Here is a 14659-nt window from a genome sequence, read left to right as displayed (position 1 = left end):
AGACATACAATTAGACTTATGCCAGTGAGAGAGAGGGCTGATACCAGCCAAACCTGTTGTACTGTACTTCTTTTGCAAGACACATTGGTGTCAATATTGACATTAGTCAGCAGAATATCTGTTCTTTGCAACACTTCGTTGTTATTTAGATTAATACACTATTAAATGGTTTAACCCCTCCGCCCCCAAAATCGTGAAGGATGTTGGAAATCTCCTCCCACGCTCGTTATTGTCCCCTTAAATGTAGAAGGGAAGTTTGAGTTCTTATTCTGTGTGTGGTGAGTGGGTTTCATTGTGATGGATGGTGGGTGATGAGCTCAGAATGCCTCATTCATCGTGGTACACAAATGGGAAAAATAGGAATGCCTCAACTCATCAGTGGGTGCATTTATCATATTATTTACAGCAGCAGCCATTAATTATACTGTCTGTTTTGCTTTATGTGCTGGGGGTGAAATATTGTAAGCCCTCTGCAACTTGAAATTGCAAAATAAACAGAAACTAGTGTCTTTAAGGCTAGGCTTAGGCCTAAGCTGCATAATGGGAAGCCAGGTAGACACACAAGGGAAATTTTGCTACAGAGTATACATTAATTTTGCTAGAGTTAAGTTCTGTGTCCAAAGGTGATAAATGTGAAAGTTCCTTTTCACTTGGGATTTCTCCCTCTACATAGCCCAAGTGTTAGGGTTGCCAGATGATTTAACCAAAAATACCGAACCCCCCTCCCAAAAAAAACCCACCGGGAAAAAATTCTGTTGGAGGGGGGAAAAAAAGGGGGAAACTAAAGTTGTTGGAGAAAAAAAAAAAGGACCCGAGAGTTATTAAGCAAAAAAATAAAAATAAATCAGCATGGCCCCTTTAAGTGCATGCAGAGTCAGAATAGGGAAAGGAAGAGGGAAGAGGTTGAGCACTAACACCCAGGGAAGGCAGTGTTTCCCCTTGCTTCAGGTCTTTAGGCTTTTTGCTGGTGTCCTGGCCATCTTGTTTTCTTGGTCAAGTCAGAAGGTAGCTTCCCTGCGGAACCAGGTAAGCAGGGGCTCGGGGGAGGGGACGGGGACTTGTGGGTGGTGTCGGGGGCTGGGCCCAGTTTGCTGAGTGTGTCGTAGGGTTGCCAGGTGTCCGGTATTTTCGCCTCCTGGCCGGGGAAAACCCCCCAGAAAATACTGGACATTTTAGGTGTTGGGTATTTTCTGATTTTTTTTTTTACCGGACAGGAGGCGAAAATACTGGACTGTCCGGGTCCATGCCGGACACCTGGCAACCCTACCAAATGTTGGATAGGGACCAAAGTTGGCTCTAATTTGCTCTGTTGTAGGTTCTGAAATTGCATGAGATACTTCAGATGGAGATAAGAATTTGACGTACTGGATTTAGGTAAGGGGACTAGGACTGTCTGACTTCTCCTTTTTACTCCCATTTTAATTTTTTTTCCTCGGGTCCATAGCTTTTATAATGCATTTTTGTCTGATCCAATGACATCCCCATTTCTTGCAAGAGCAGTATTATGGGGAAGTTGTTGAACTCCACAACCCAGCAATGAACCACTGCTCGCTCCACGGTTTTGTGGCCAAAACATGACAACTATTATCCTGAGGGCTGGCTGTGCCTACACAGAAATTAGCTCTATAGCCACAATCCCCTGTCTTACTACCTCAATGCCCTGCAGCATGCATGGTAGCATTTGCTGCTGCCACTCTGAAAAAGAACAGTATGTCCTGCCCTCCCCTCTAATGCCTACTACTGACTGTAGGGAAACACTGCCTTTGGGCACATTAGCTGAACTTGTCCGAGTGCCTGTAATGTCTGTATCCTGCCCTGCTCCTGAACACATACACTGACTTGCATGGGGGATGGAAGAAGCTCCCTACATGCTTTTCCTGTTCCTCCCTCTCCATGCATCCTTTTGAGAGAGGCCAAAATTACACCATGTAGACTAGTGTTTCTTAAAGCGTGTCCCAAGGCAGTCGGAGGTGTGCTGTGGAGAGAACAGAATTCAAAATGGTCTCCCTTAAAAGGGCAAGCCTCCTTTTTTTGGGCTGAACAACTTTTCCCTGGGGCAGTGTTTCCCAAACGGTGCTCCGCGGAACCCCAGGGTTCTGTGAAGTGAAATTCAGGGTTCCCCAAAACATTCTGCTCTCCCGCCCCCTGCAGAGCCCGTAGACAGCTCCTGCTATGGATGCCCCCTCCCCAGCCCGCCGGACGGCCCCTGTCCTATGGGGCCTCCGGTGCTGGGCAGCCTCCTCCTCCTCCATGTGTGCAGGCAGCCGCTTCTACAGCGGCGCCTGCTGCTGGGAGGTGGAGAGGTGGCTGGAGCTGAGGAGCCGCTCCTGGACCTCGGTGTTTTAAAACTGCCGCCTGCGGGGAACTCCGCTCAGGTTCTGCCCTCCCAGGGTGCGCTCGGGCTCTGCTGTCCTCCCCACTCGGGGCACGCTTGGGCTCTGCTGCCCCGCATGCACTGCTGCTCTCTCTCCCCTGCACCCGTCCCCAGCCTGCTGGGGAAGTGGCAGAGTTTAATCTGGCAGGGATGATTGGGGTTTTTACTCTACCTCCTCTCCCCCCCGCCATGCCAACAGGAAGCCTGACCTGGTGCTGCAGCTGCTCTGGGTTTCCCATTGCATGGGTGGGGCGGGGGAACTAAGTTCTCCACCCCCCCACCCCCCGTCCCCGTCCCTGGGGAACAAGAGCATGCTCCCTGGAGGCTTTCCCTGCTGCAGCAGGGTACCAAGCCAGGTAAGTGTCTCCCCACTCATGCCCAGACCCCACACCCAACCCCCGCTCACTCCCGTCCCCCTGCCAAGACTCCGCATTCCCAGCTTGCTCTGACACCCTGCCCCAAGTCCCTTCCTGCACCCTCCCTACCTATTCTTTACAATAGTAAAGAATAAAATTGTCAGACACGTAGAAGAAAATAATTTGTTGGGCAAAAGTCAACATGGTTTCTGTAAAGGGAAATCCTGTCTTACTAATCTATTAGAGTTTTTTGAATGGGTTAACAAACATGAACAAGGGGGATCCAGTAGATATAGTATACTTAGATTTCCAGAAAGCCTTTTACAAGGTCCCTCACCAAAGGCTCTTGTGTAAATTAGGTTGTCATGGGATAAGAGGGAAGATCCTTTCATGGACTGAGAACTGGTTAAAGACAGGAAACAAAGGGTAGGAATAAATGGTAAATTTTCAGAAAGGAGAGGGGTGGTGTTCCCCAAGGGTAAGTCCTGGGACCAATCCTATTCAACTTATTCATAAACGATCTAGAGAAAGGGGTAAGCAGTGAGGTAGCAAAGTTTCCGGACGATACTAAACTGTTCAAGATAGTCAAGACGAAAGCAGACTGTGAAGAACTTCAAAAAGATCTCACCAAACGGAGTGACTGGGCAACAAAATGGCAAATGAAATTTCATGTGGATAAGTGTAAAGTAATGCACATTGGGAAAAAAATAACTCCAACTATACGTACAATATGTTGGGGGCTAATTAAGCTACAACTAATCAGGAAAGAGATCTTGGAGTTATCATGGGTAGTTCTCTGAAAACATCCACACAGTGTGCAGCAGCAGTCAAAAAAGCAAATAGGATGTTAGGAATTATTAAAAAAGGGATAGAAAATAAGATGAAGAATATCTTACTGCCCCTGTATAAAACTATGATACGCCCACATCTTGAATACTGTGTACAGATGTGGTTTCCTCACCTCAAAAAAGATATTTTGGCATTAGAAAAGGTTCAAAAAGGGCAACTAAAATGACTAGGGGTTTGGAATGGGTCCCATATGAGGAGAGGCTAAAGCAGTGGTTCCCAAACTTTTCGGCATCATGCCCCCTTTTTGATTTTTGAGAAACCCTCACGCGCCCCGCCCCCCCCAAATAGCAGCAAAACTTGTTGAGAAAAAAAGGAACTGACTGGAGCAGCAAAACTTGATGGGGGAGGCTTGGGTCCCCTCGCGCCAACCCCCTGGAATTTCTTCACTCCCCCCTGCGAGGGGCATGCCCCCTAGTTTGGGAACCCATGGGCTAAAGAGTCTGGGACTTTTCAGAGGTATATAAAATCATGAGTGGTGTGGAGAGGGTGAATAAAGAAAAGATATTTACTTGTTCCCATAATATAAGAACTAGAGGACACCAAATGAAATTAATGGGTAGCAGGTTTAAAACTAATAGAAGAAAGTTCTTCTTCACACAGTGCACAGTCAACCTCCAGAGGAGGATGTGAAGGCTAGGGCTATAACAGAGTTGAAAAAAGAGCTAGATAAATTCATGGAGGTTAGGTCCATATAAGGCTGTTAGCCAGGGGATAGAAATGGTGTCCCTGGCTTTTGTTTGTCAAAGGCTGGAGATGGATGGCATGAGACAAATCGCTTGATCATTGTCTTCGGTCCACACCCTCTGGGGCACCTGGCAGTGGCCACTGTTGGCAGACAGGAGACTGGGCTAGATGGACCTTTGGTCTGACCCAGTGTGGCCATTCTTATGTACTTATGTCCTGGACAGTTTACCTGGGGGAAGGGAGGGTGGGGGGTTGTAGTGCATTTCGATCTCCAGATCTCCCAGGCCTGGTGGTTTTTTTGTTTTGTTTTGTTTTTTCTTTTCCCCTCAACAAAAAAAATCTTTGGTGTTTCCCCCTCCCCCCCCAAAATTGTGTGGTGTTACTTAAACTTTTTAAGACTGAGGAACACGGATGTAGTCTCTATTCCAGTACTTATTGAAATGAATGGACAGATTCTCATTGACGTGAGTGACCGACCATTGGCTCAAAACCTATGTTTGTGTTCAGGCATTCCTATTACAAGAAGAATGCAGGAATCTGTCACAAGTCAGCTATGTGGGTGCTAATGTCCTTGCTATCTCTTGAGCGAAAGCATGTTTTATAGACAGCTGCAAAGTAATCCCTCCAGTGCAGGAGACATAAGGGTAAACGTTTCACTCATCAAATAAAGTATGACTATCCAGGCTACTTTGTGGCTGGTCCATACTAACTCAGATTTTTATCACGATGAGCCCAAATACACACTGGCAAAAGTTGTTCTGTAGCCCAAGGTTCTATTTTTAGGGACTGCGGCTGGCCCTGCAGCCCTAGTAGCGGACAAGAGTTTTTGCTAACTTCTTATGAGAGACTGTATGGCAACATTAGGGCTCTATAAGTCAGGGAAGACCTGGGCCTTGTTTAATTTTTGGGCATTTGGAGGAATAGGATTGTGTGAGAAACTAAGCTATGGGAGCATTTCAGCCTTGAACAAGCTGCTTCTAAGATTTTAATCAAATATGAATTAAACGTAAATTGGACTATTGTCTTTTCCCCTCATCATTATGAGTTCTCTCTCTCTCATGTGCACACACACAGCAATAATGATGGTGAGCTTTTAGAAAAAAGCATTCTTCTCTTAGATCCATTATATGCTAAACATGTAAAAAAGCATTAATAAAATAATAATGTGTAGGTCTTAGATTGAACTAAAATATACTTCACATAATGCACTGAGGTTTCCCTCGTTATGATGCTCAGATGTTTAATATGGCCCCAAAGAGGTAGCAAATGCTGTTCAGTTTTTTTCCAAAGAGGTATCTCCAGAATTGTGGTTTGGTCAGCTACTTATTATTTGCTGAGCTTCCCCATATTGCTAAGAAGGCACTTAAATGTTTTCTCTCATCATGTTCCATTTAATCTGATTAATGTACTGCAAGTCCCTCTAAACAGTGTTGTATGATGCTATTCAGCTTAATACAACTTAATGGAAATTATTATGCAAATGCTTACTTACAGCCATATACTCTGCTTGATCCGCAGTGTAATCCAACTGATAATTGGAATTGTGTGTGTATTATGTTTGTACTTTAGTGTTTAGCAGTGTTTTGCATATTTGGGCCAATTCTTCCTCTTGGTTTACACATCCATGCAGGGGAGTAAGAACCTATCTTTCACCACTTATTGAGCTTCCTGAGGGCTCTTGGATTGTTTTTTCTTTGTTTCATGTTCACTTGTAAATACAGTTTGTGTTTTTGGTGTCTCTCTTTGTTTCATTGGAAGATTCTCAGCAGTGACACAAGCACAGTATTGTACTGGGTTAATAGACTGGCTAGCTGACAAAGTAGTTTGGCTTCAGGATACCCCAGTCCCACCCCTTCCACTTGAGTCCCTGCCCTTCCAGGAGTGGAGTAAGGGCCTCCTCACTGTTGGCTCCTCTGCCTTCCCTTCAGAGTCATTTCCCTTTTTTCCTTGCTCATGCATAAGACTAAGAGTGTGGGTGCTCTTCCCTTGGGTACACAGGGCTGTCTCTGAAGCCAGAGGGTAGCCCGTATAAAAGTGGAGTATTTGTGTTTCAAAATGACATTCCCATGTTATCTGGGTAGATCTAAAGAGAAGAACTTGATTTTTCATGTACTATTATTGCTACCAGAGAGATGTCCAGCAAACACTTTTTTCTCTACTAGAGGCACGGAACGACTCCCTTCACCAAGATGTGCTAAGGATAAAGGAATGGTGTGTTTGTATTTTGGGAACTCAGTCTGCACTGAAATGGCAGGAGGAATGGCACAAATGTGAATATTGTGAAAAGAATGTTACCAAGTTCACTTCACAGAATTCACCTTCCCTCAGTCCCACCGTTAGGGAGGGCAAAGGGGGCCCAGAGCCTGGCTATTCAAAGGGGCCAGGGGCTCCTGGCTGCTGATGCTGCTACTGTGGCAGTGGCTGGAACCCTGGGCCCTTTAAGTTGCTGCTGGAGCATCGTTCAGTGGCACGGGGAGCTGGCTTTCTGCTTGAGGTCCCTTCCCTTCCAGGTGTGGAGCTGGGCCTTCAGCCTGCTGAGGAGCCCATGGAAGCTGTTGGCTCCCCTGCCTTCCCTTCAGATTCATTCTCCCTTTCTTCAAACCTGGGCGTCATCCTATATATTTTACTCATGGGTGTTAGTAACCCTTCCTTGTATGACTAATCCTACCCATTTCTACAGAGACTGCTAGGATCAGTAAGGATTAGACCCAGAACAGCTGCAGGATTGGGACCTTATTATTTCATTAAATACCTAATAAAGTTCTATTTTTCATCTTGCAGTAAACGAGCCATTCTTTGCCCATGCCAACTATGAGCTTTAAACAAAGCCCAAGCCCAACTCTTATCACCCTTACTCACAGTGATGAGTGCCATACTCTGGGATCTGGAGTACAACCTCCCCTCCCCCCTTTTTCCTTTGTCTGTTTACAGCAGATGCCCTCTTCATAGAGAGCATGACAAGAATAAGATCTATTAGTCTAGTCAAACTTGGCATTTTGTCCTATTTGCATTTATTAGTTCGTGCTAATTATTCATCGAGATAATTACCCTTTACCAATTCACATTAATTTAGATTGCTTTTCAAAAGCAATCAAGGGGAGCAGTGAGCGATCATACATCAAAGTGAACCAAAATATGGTGCAAAAGAAATCAGATACACTTTTAGGCAACAAACCATGTAAAATAACCATCAGCTTTTTTGCCAAAGCTGTAATTACTTGAACTCAATTTGATGGTTGAAACTCAAGCCCATCAGTCAAATGTGTTCCTGTCTTACTGCCCGTTAATGACACTCATCTTAGGTATGTGTCTTGCTAGAGCAAGTGGGTATGAAAACAGGTGCAATGAAATGACCATTAAAAAGCTGGCTGGCTTGGACAAATATGTTTAAGTTCTGAATTGCCTTAATTACAATGGCTCTGGGAAAAATAAGAAATAAAACACCCCTCCTCTTGATCTTGGAGTGATGGCTGGCTAGTATGAGTCAGGAGCCAAATATAATTTGAAATCTAGCTGTATGGGTTTATTTTTAATGGATTTTAGTGATGAAAGAGACCAGTCTTTCTGTTGTCCCAGAAAGGTGGTTTAGAACTAAATGCCTGCCACCCTCAATCAAGGGAGGTGCCACAAAATCAGGGCTCAATTCTGTGGCACATATTAAAAAAAATTAAAAATGTATAGATTGTGACTGGTATTGCGCACCCATAAAGTAGTTTGCGAGGCCCCTGTATTAAATTTGAGTAGTTTATGTATGATCATAGTCTCCTCCAGAGGGCAGGGTTACCAACAGCTCTTACAGGAAGTAAAAGCAGGGTGTGTGGGGCTGATGTTTGGCTCTAGAGAGTTACTGCCCCTGGGAGTGGTTCACAGGTAATGTTTCAAGTTGAGTTTTCCGTATCTTGGCTGTAAAGAAAAGTGTTGGCTCTCAATAGGCGAGTGTGAACTCTCGCAGGATTCTCTTTGTGATCCAGCAAAGAGACCCAACCTTTTGTCTAAAGGGGGAGACAACCTTGTCAGAAGGATTGGCAAGACTTTGGCCTATTTGGGTCCCATAAATCTGAGGGATGACTGACTCCTGGTGTATTTAGTGTGCATTTAAATCGGGTTTTTAAAAAAAATTCTTTGTAAAACTTTTACCTTAGGAATGAAGATGCTTGCTTAGAAAGAGCTGTGCAGTAAGAGGCAAGTGCTGGCAGAACATTGTTCATACTCGTGAGAGAAAGCAAAGCACAGATGCTAGTCTTCAGGCTTGCTAAGATATCACCATGTCAGCCAGGGAGTTGTGTCTCCTGAAAACCCTTGTCAGAAGCGGGAGAGATGAGGGTCTCTACCCAAGAGGCTGGTAGCCAGAAACCTCGGAGTGGGTTATCTCAAGGAACAATGTAGATATACAGATATATAGTTGCAGTTATCCTGGAACTGTGATGCTGCTGATAGATTTAAAATGAGGGTACTGGATGGGAGCACCAAGGAGAAATCTGATCAACATCTGCAGCTTCCTCTGGAGGGTCGCACTATGGTGAGGTTTCTATGGTGCAGACAGTCTCTGGGTTCTGGGACTGACAACAGCGGGGAACTGGATTGTCACTAGAGACATAAGAGTCCAACCAGTTAACCGATAAATATTAGCATATCCGTTAGCCTAAACTCCCAGCCACTGCCAGCAGCCTGCAGGTCCGACAGCCTGTGGAGTGTTTACATGGTTAGCGTGTTTAATTTTTACACCCCTAATTGTGACCACCCAGTTCTGCTGACCTAGGACACAAGATAGTCATCAGATAGTAACTTAAATTTGTTACTATCAGTCTGTGCTAGGATTGAACTTTCAACAATAAGGTAAAATGCTGTATATCACATGAGTCATACAGTCCCTTAAATTAATATATATTAATGTTGAGCTGAGCTGAAGTGGATGGCAAAGGGAAGAAGATGATTTGAAAGGCAAATGTAGGGAGATGAAAGGAAAAAAGCCTCAGAACACACAAATACTGCATGAATTACCCTAGGAAAAGGGCAGCTTTTATGATTCAGTCAAAGAAGAGAGTGGGTTATAAAGGAATCTAGTACAATTTTAATGCTGCAATGGCCATGCACACATCAGAAGAGAAGAATAGACACACTTGTATTGTTCAAGCATACAATGCATTTAGGAAGCCAAGATCCTCCGTTCTAACCCCAGTGAGATAAATAGTCAATTTTTTGCATGTGTTACGTACGAATTACCTTTCTGAAATATTTCTATCAGTGTTCGGTGAGTTGAAGTTAATATATAAGGATAATCATATCTATAAATATTGGCCAATATTTGCCATTGACAGAAAGCACAAATCAACTTATATTAGAGAAGACAAATGGCTCTTTTACCTAATATAAATGCCCGAGTCAGATTGCTAGTTTCCTGGTTAATTTTGCCAGAGGTGATGAGGTTCTGTTAACTGAAAATAAGGGTCCCATTATCAAGTGAATGAGGGTATGTTGATAAACATTTTACTTGCAGGGAATCTTTCGATTCAGTATCACTTTGATTAGTCTCAGATAATATGGTATGACAGTAGTTATGGAGTGGATACATTGCTCAAATTGGTTAATGTGATGTAATATTGTAACACATTGCAGATTAATTCCTAGTTGCTCAATAGGATTATCTATTTAAGTTTAATTGTGCAGTATACTACTTCTTTCTTCTGTTCGATGCAAATAGGAAGCTGAGAGTTTTCTCTGAAGCTGTGCATTACAGCAAGAAATATGCTGCTTTTCAACCATTGTGGTTAAAAAAAAAATCAGATTACTATTTATTCCCTTCCTCCCAGCAATCCTACCACTAAGGAAGGGTTGAAAACTTGCACAGAATTGCACATGCATGTGAGGTGCAATCCTACAAGATGTTCCAGTTTTGTTGGTACAGCACCTCATATTTTAAAAAAATCTATAAAACTGACTGGGAAGAGAGCACTCAATTTCCTATAATAATTCACCACTCTAACCACCATTTTAAACTGTTTAAATGTAGAGAGACAAAGGGAGTGAGGAATTATCTTTTTATTGGACCAACTTTTGTTGATGAAAGACAAACTTTTGAGCCTACCCAGAGTCAAAAACATGACGTATGAGGAAAGACTGAAAACAATTGTTTAGTCTGGAGAAGACTGATGCGGGATGTGGGAAGGATATAACTGTCTTCAGGTGCATAAAAGGTTTTTATCAAGCATTTTCCTTATCCATGGAGGACAGGATGAGAAGTACTGATTTTAAATTGTGCCAAGGGAGATTTAGGTTAGATACTAGGAGTAACATCCTAACTATGAGCTTAGTTAAGCACTGGAACAAATTACCAAGGGAGGTTGTGGAATATCTATTATTAGAGGTTCTTAATAACAGGTTAGACAAACACCTGTCAGGAATGGATTATATACTTAGTTCTGCCTGAGTGCAGGGGACTGGACTAGTTGACCTATCAAGGTATCTTCCTTTCCTACATTTCTATAATTAACAAAGGCAAGTTTAAAATGCAGCATGCTTTAAAAGAGCAGATGGCTGCTGCCAACAAGGAAATCTATGAGACTGACAGAAAATATTGGGCAGCCGTCACTGTCCATCCTGATTTATAGTGCCTGATTGATGCCCAAATTGGAGCATATCAAAACTGTTTTATATTGGGGTCTTAGACTTTGTGCTTACAGTCAGGATTTCTGTTCTGGCATCCCATGGCAGTGATCCCCATGGCATGGAGGAACAAGGATGCATGCAGGGGCTGAATTCTGGAAATAATTGCAGACTTGAGTTCTTAATTTTGCATATTACTGTGCTCTATTGATACACAAGGGGGAAAACTGGCCTGAAGATGTATTATGGTGAGACAGACCTCATTCTCCACTCTACAGCTGCTCTTTCCAGAGGCTAATCTGAGGGATGTTTTTAGCCTCAGAAATATGCACTTGCTGTTAACATCAAGGGATCTCAGCTCCCAGTGAGCTTTGGACGGTGCTTGGGATCTAGGCTGCAGTAATTTATTTATGAAACACTCCCACGGGAGCATGGGGGAGGAGTGGCTGAGAGTGGTAAACCACACAAAGGTCTCAAAGCCGTAGACTGAGGTCACAAAGTTTTGTAATATATTGTCTGAACAATCATACTAACCACAAGAAAAGAATGGGGTTGGATAGAGGAGACTATGTTCCCTGGGTTGGAAATGTATGAATTGCTTAGTGCTGGGGAATAGATCATTTAGAGATAGGGAGGAAATTCCCCTGGTTGGGGTGACAGGGGTGTCGACTTGAATTTAAAAAGACATCGGCATGGGCGGTGGGTACCAGAGGCTGTGCCTCCCCAAACAGTCAGGCATGGTCCCTCCCAAATTCCTCCCCCAGGTGTCCCCTCAGCCAGCGGTTCACCTGCCATCCCTGGATCTAGGGCTGTACAGTAGGTAGCTGTAAAGCAGTATGTGTGTGGGACATAGAGATGACACTACAGAAGGGAGAGGTTAAAGTGGCCAAATTCAGAGTTTACACACTTAGCACTTTAGTTTGTTTGCATCCAGGGCTTTGTCTTGCTCAGGGGAGCTGACCGCCTCCATGGGCCCCTGGGCAAGGTGTGGGTGGGTTGAGGGGGGCAGCTCTGTGCTCCCAGAAGGAGTGGGGCCTCTGGCGAAAAGGGATGGGGCTAGGGAAGCCAGTCCTCTGCACTGTATGGAATGCACCACCTCTTCCCTATTCCCCCCCGCCCTCAGAGCAGTATGGAGCACACCACACGGAGCACAGCATTTGAGGGGTAATTTCAAGGGCCCGGGGCTCTGGCCACTACCGGAAGCCCCAGGTCCCTTTGACTCGACGAGCCCTGGGACAACTGCCCTATTTGCTCCCTTCTGCGCCTCTCCCGTTGGTTGTGCTCCTTAAAAAGACGGCATTGGGAACCAATTATACCATTCCCAACTAGGTTTGTGTTTTGAATACCCCCAAATTCAAGTAAAGTTGAGATTCAGAGCTTTGGTTTGGGCCTTTTTTCAGTGTCTAGTATACAGTAATGATATTCAACAGGTCTCTGATTGTGAATGCCATTCAGGCATTGTGATTATGGAATTAAGTGAGGATATGTCATGGCGCAGAGCAGGAGAACAATGGTGGGATGAGGCACCTTGAAGATAAGATGTGCTTGCTCAGTGGGAAAATGATTAACCTCCATCTTTGGGAGACCGAAGATGGTACTGGAAGAGTTGGCAAGGTTGCTGTAAAAATTGGAACTGAGCCTTTTGTAACTCTGCTTACCATCAGGGACACAGAGAGGAGCTCAGATTTGAAGTGAGAGAGAGAAGAGTTTTGAAATGTAGTCTTGGGGAAATTTCTGTTTGTTGAGAGAAGTGAAACATTCGCACACAGGATATTGGGGTGATCTTGGCCAGTTAGTATCAGTCTGAAAGTTTAGGAGTAATAAGAAGCATAGATGATGATTTCTAGGGGGTAGGCAGGCTGTGTTTGTTTGTTTGTTAAATTCAAACTAGAAATTAAAAAATATTTTGGCTTGGGGCACAGATATTCAAACAGCTGTCCATACCAATAACTAGCACTGGTGGAAGTTGACATTAAAAATGTTTTGCTATGAATAATGCTGAGTTTGGCTTTCTGTTATTCGGACCGCTAGTAGCTATTCCTAAGACATTTGTGAATCCCAAAGTTCCTTGAATTGTTCAACAGAATTGGGCACTATTGAAGGATTTGTGTTAATATTATGTTGATTATCTAGGTGCAAAGACGTAATCTTACTTGTTCTTCACACATAATGCTTTCTCCGTGTTTTGCTACAGTCTCCTGTCTCCTGCCACACAGGTCACTGGTGAGGGAAAAGATTAATTTTTTTTCAGTTAGCATCTTACATTCTATGGGATACGAACATACCCCATTCTCTGCTTGGGGTGGGCGCAGATGAGGGGTGTTCTTTTTGCCATCCCCTTAATAGGTTCTGTCCTGACAGATGCTAGCTTGAAACTGCCCCAAGGAAGTAGCCTGCTAATGCAGTAGCATGATGGTTGCACAACTTCCTTGTCCAGCATACCCCCCCCCTTACACTAGTGGTGGTATGAAAACTGACTACTCCACTTCTCACCAAGCTGAGGTGTCCCCTATGATGGTGAAATTCCTACCTCAATTTAGATTAAGCCAGTTCCTTTTCACAGCTGACGTGGCGAAAAGGGATGGATTACAACAGAGAATCTGGTTCCTGAAATGCAAAAGGAAAGTGCAATGTCTCCTAGACAAATGCTGGAAGCCTACCCTATGTAAAGAAGTGCTTAATTAAAGTCACATGTTGGAATGATAAAAATGTATTCTTAGAAGCAGTGCAGTTGAACCAGGAACATGGGTTTTTAAATAGGTGAAGAACAATGCTGAGTCAGCGGAGAGACGAGAGATGAATATTGTGGTTGATGCAACAGATGCAGTAGCTTGGATAACAATTAAAGGCACTGAAGGAAGTCCAGTGACCCTTGGATGGCACTGGAGGCCTCCAGGGTATTTTGAAGAAACTCATTTTCAGGTAAGAGTCCCAGAACGGACAATAACAGAGATGACCAATATATAAATCATGTAGTTAAACAAGGGTTTTCCACACCTGTAGTAACTTATTGGAGCAATGAAACTCTGGGACAATCACATTTACTTGCCCTGCTCTCAGCCTAGTCTGTTTCACTTCCTGGTTCTAGGGGAGTTGTATGTGGACATTGTTGTGTGGGGGGTTTCTAACATTGTAGGGCAACGTTCTGAATAATAACGAACCCCATGTTTGAATGGATTTTTAAAACACACAATTCTATGACACACTTCTATATTAATTTAATTACAGAATCTAAATGCTGAGGCGAACCTTCTACCTAAGGGTACGTGTGTATTGAAGCTGAGAGCATGCTTCTCAGCTTAACAGGAAGCTTGAGAGATGTGCTAATGCTAGCTATATGAGGTGGAGGTAAAATAGGTGGTATCTGGGGATAATCACCCAAGTATGTACCCGGTGGGTCTGGGTGGATTTGTACTCAAACGGCAAGTCTTAGCTGCCGACCAAGCTATCTCTGGCTGGCTGCACTGCTATTTGTAGTGAGATTGAGCAGATCTGGTGCGTATCTGTCTGTTCAAGCTGGGAATCCCAACTTCAGCTGCAATGTGGACATATCCTGACAGGGAGCCAGAATGTGTCCCCTGTGCCGTGTTACCTCCGCGTTCATCAGGTGTCTCAGATAAGCATGGGAGAAACCACGAACAGCTGATAAGGAAGGCGACAAGTTTCCCAATCACTGTTGAATTGTAGAGAATATAAGAACGGCCACACTGGGTCAGACCAAAGGTCCATCTAGCCCAGTATCCTGTCTGCCAACATTGGCCACTGCGAGGTGCCCCCAGAGGAAATAATGGAG

General features: G+C 44.1%; 1 protein-coding gene across 5 annotated transcripts in view; it reads left to right on the top strand.

Moving 5' to 3' along the window:
- SRGAP3 (SLIT-ROBO Rho GTPase activating protein 3) overlaps window positions 1-14659 on the top strand; it is a 266808-nt gene that overhangs the window by 62503 nt on the left and 189646 nt on the right. The window contains exon 2 of one of the 5 annotated variants that reach the window (XM_075938718.1): window positions 1316-1374. The exons of the other annotated variants lie outside the window; for them this stretch is intronic. The gene's annotated coding sequence lies outside the window, so the exon portion shown is untranslated. The remainder of the gene's footprint in view (window positions 1-1315; window positions 1375-14659) is intronic. 5 annotated transcript variants of the gene reach the window in all.

The sequence above is a fragment of the Pelodiscus sinensis genome, chromosome 11, assembly GCF_049634645.1.
Source record: "Pelodiscus sinensis isolate JC-2024 chromosome 11, ASM4963464v1, whole genome shotgun sequence".
NCBI classification, from domain to species: Eukaryota; Metazoa; Chordata; order Testudines; family Trionychidae; genus Pelodiscus; species Pelodiscus sinensis.
This window is presented reverse-complemented; position numbering and strand designations above follow the sequence as displayed.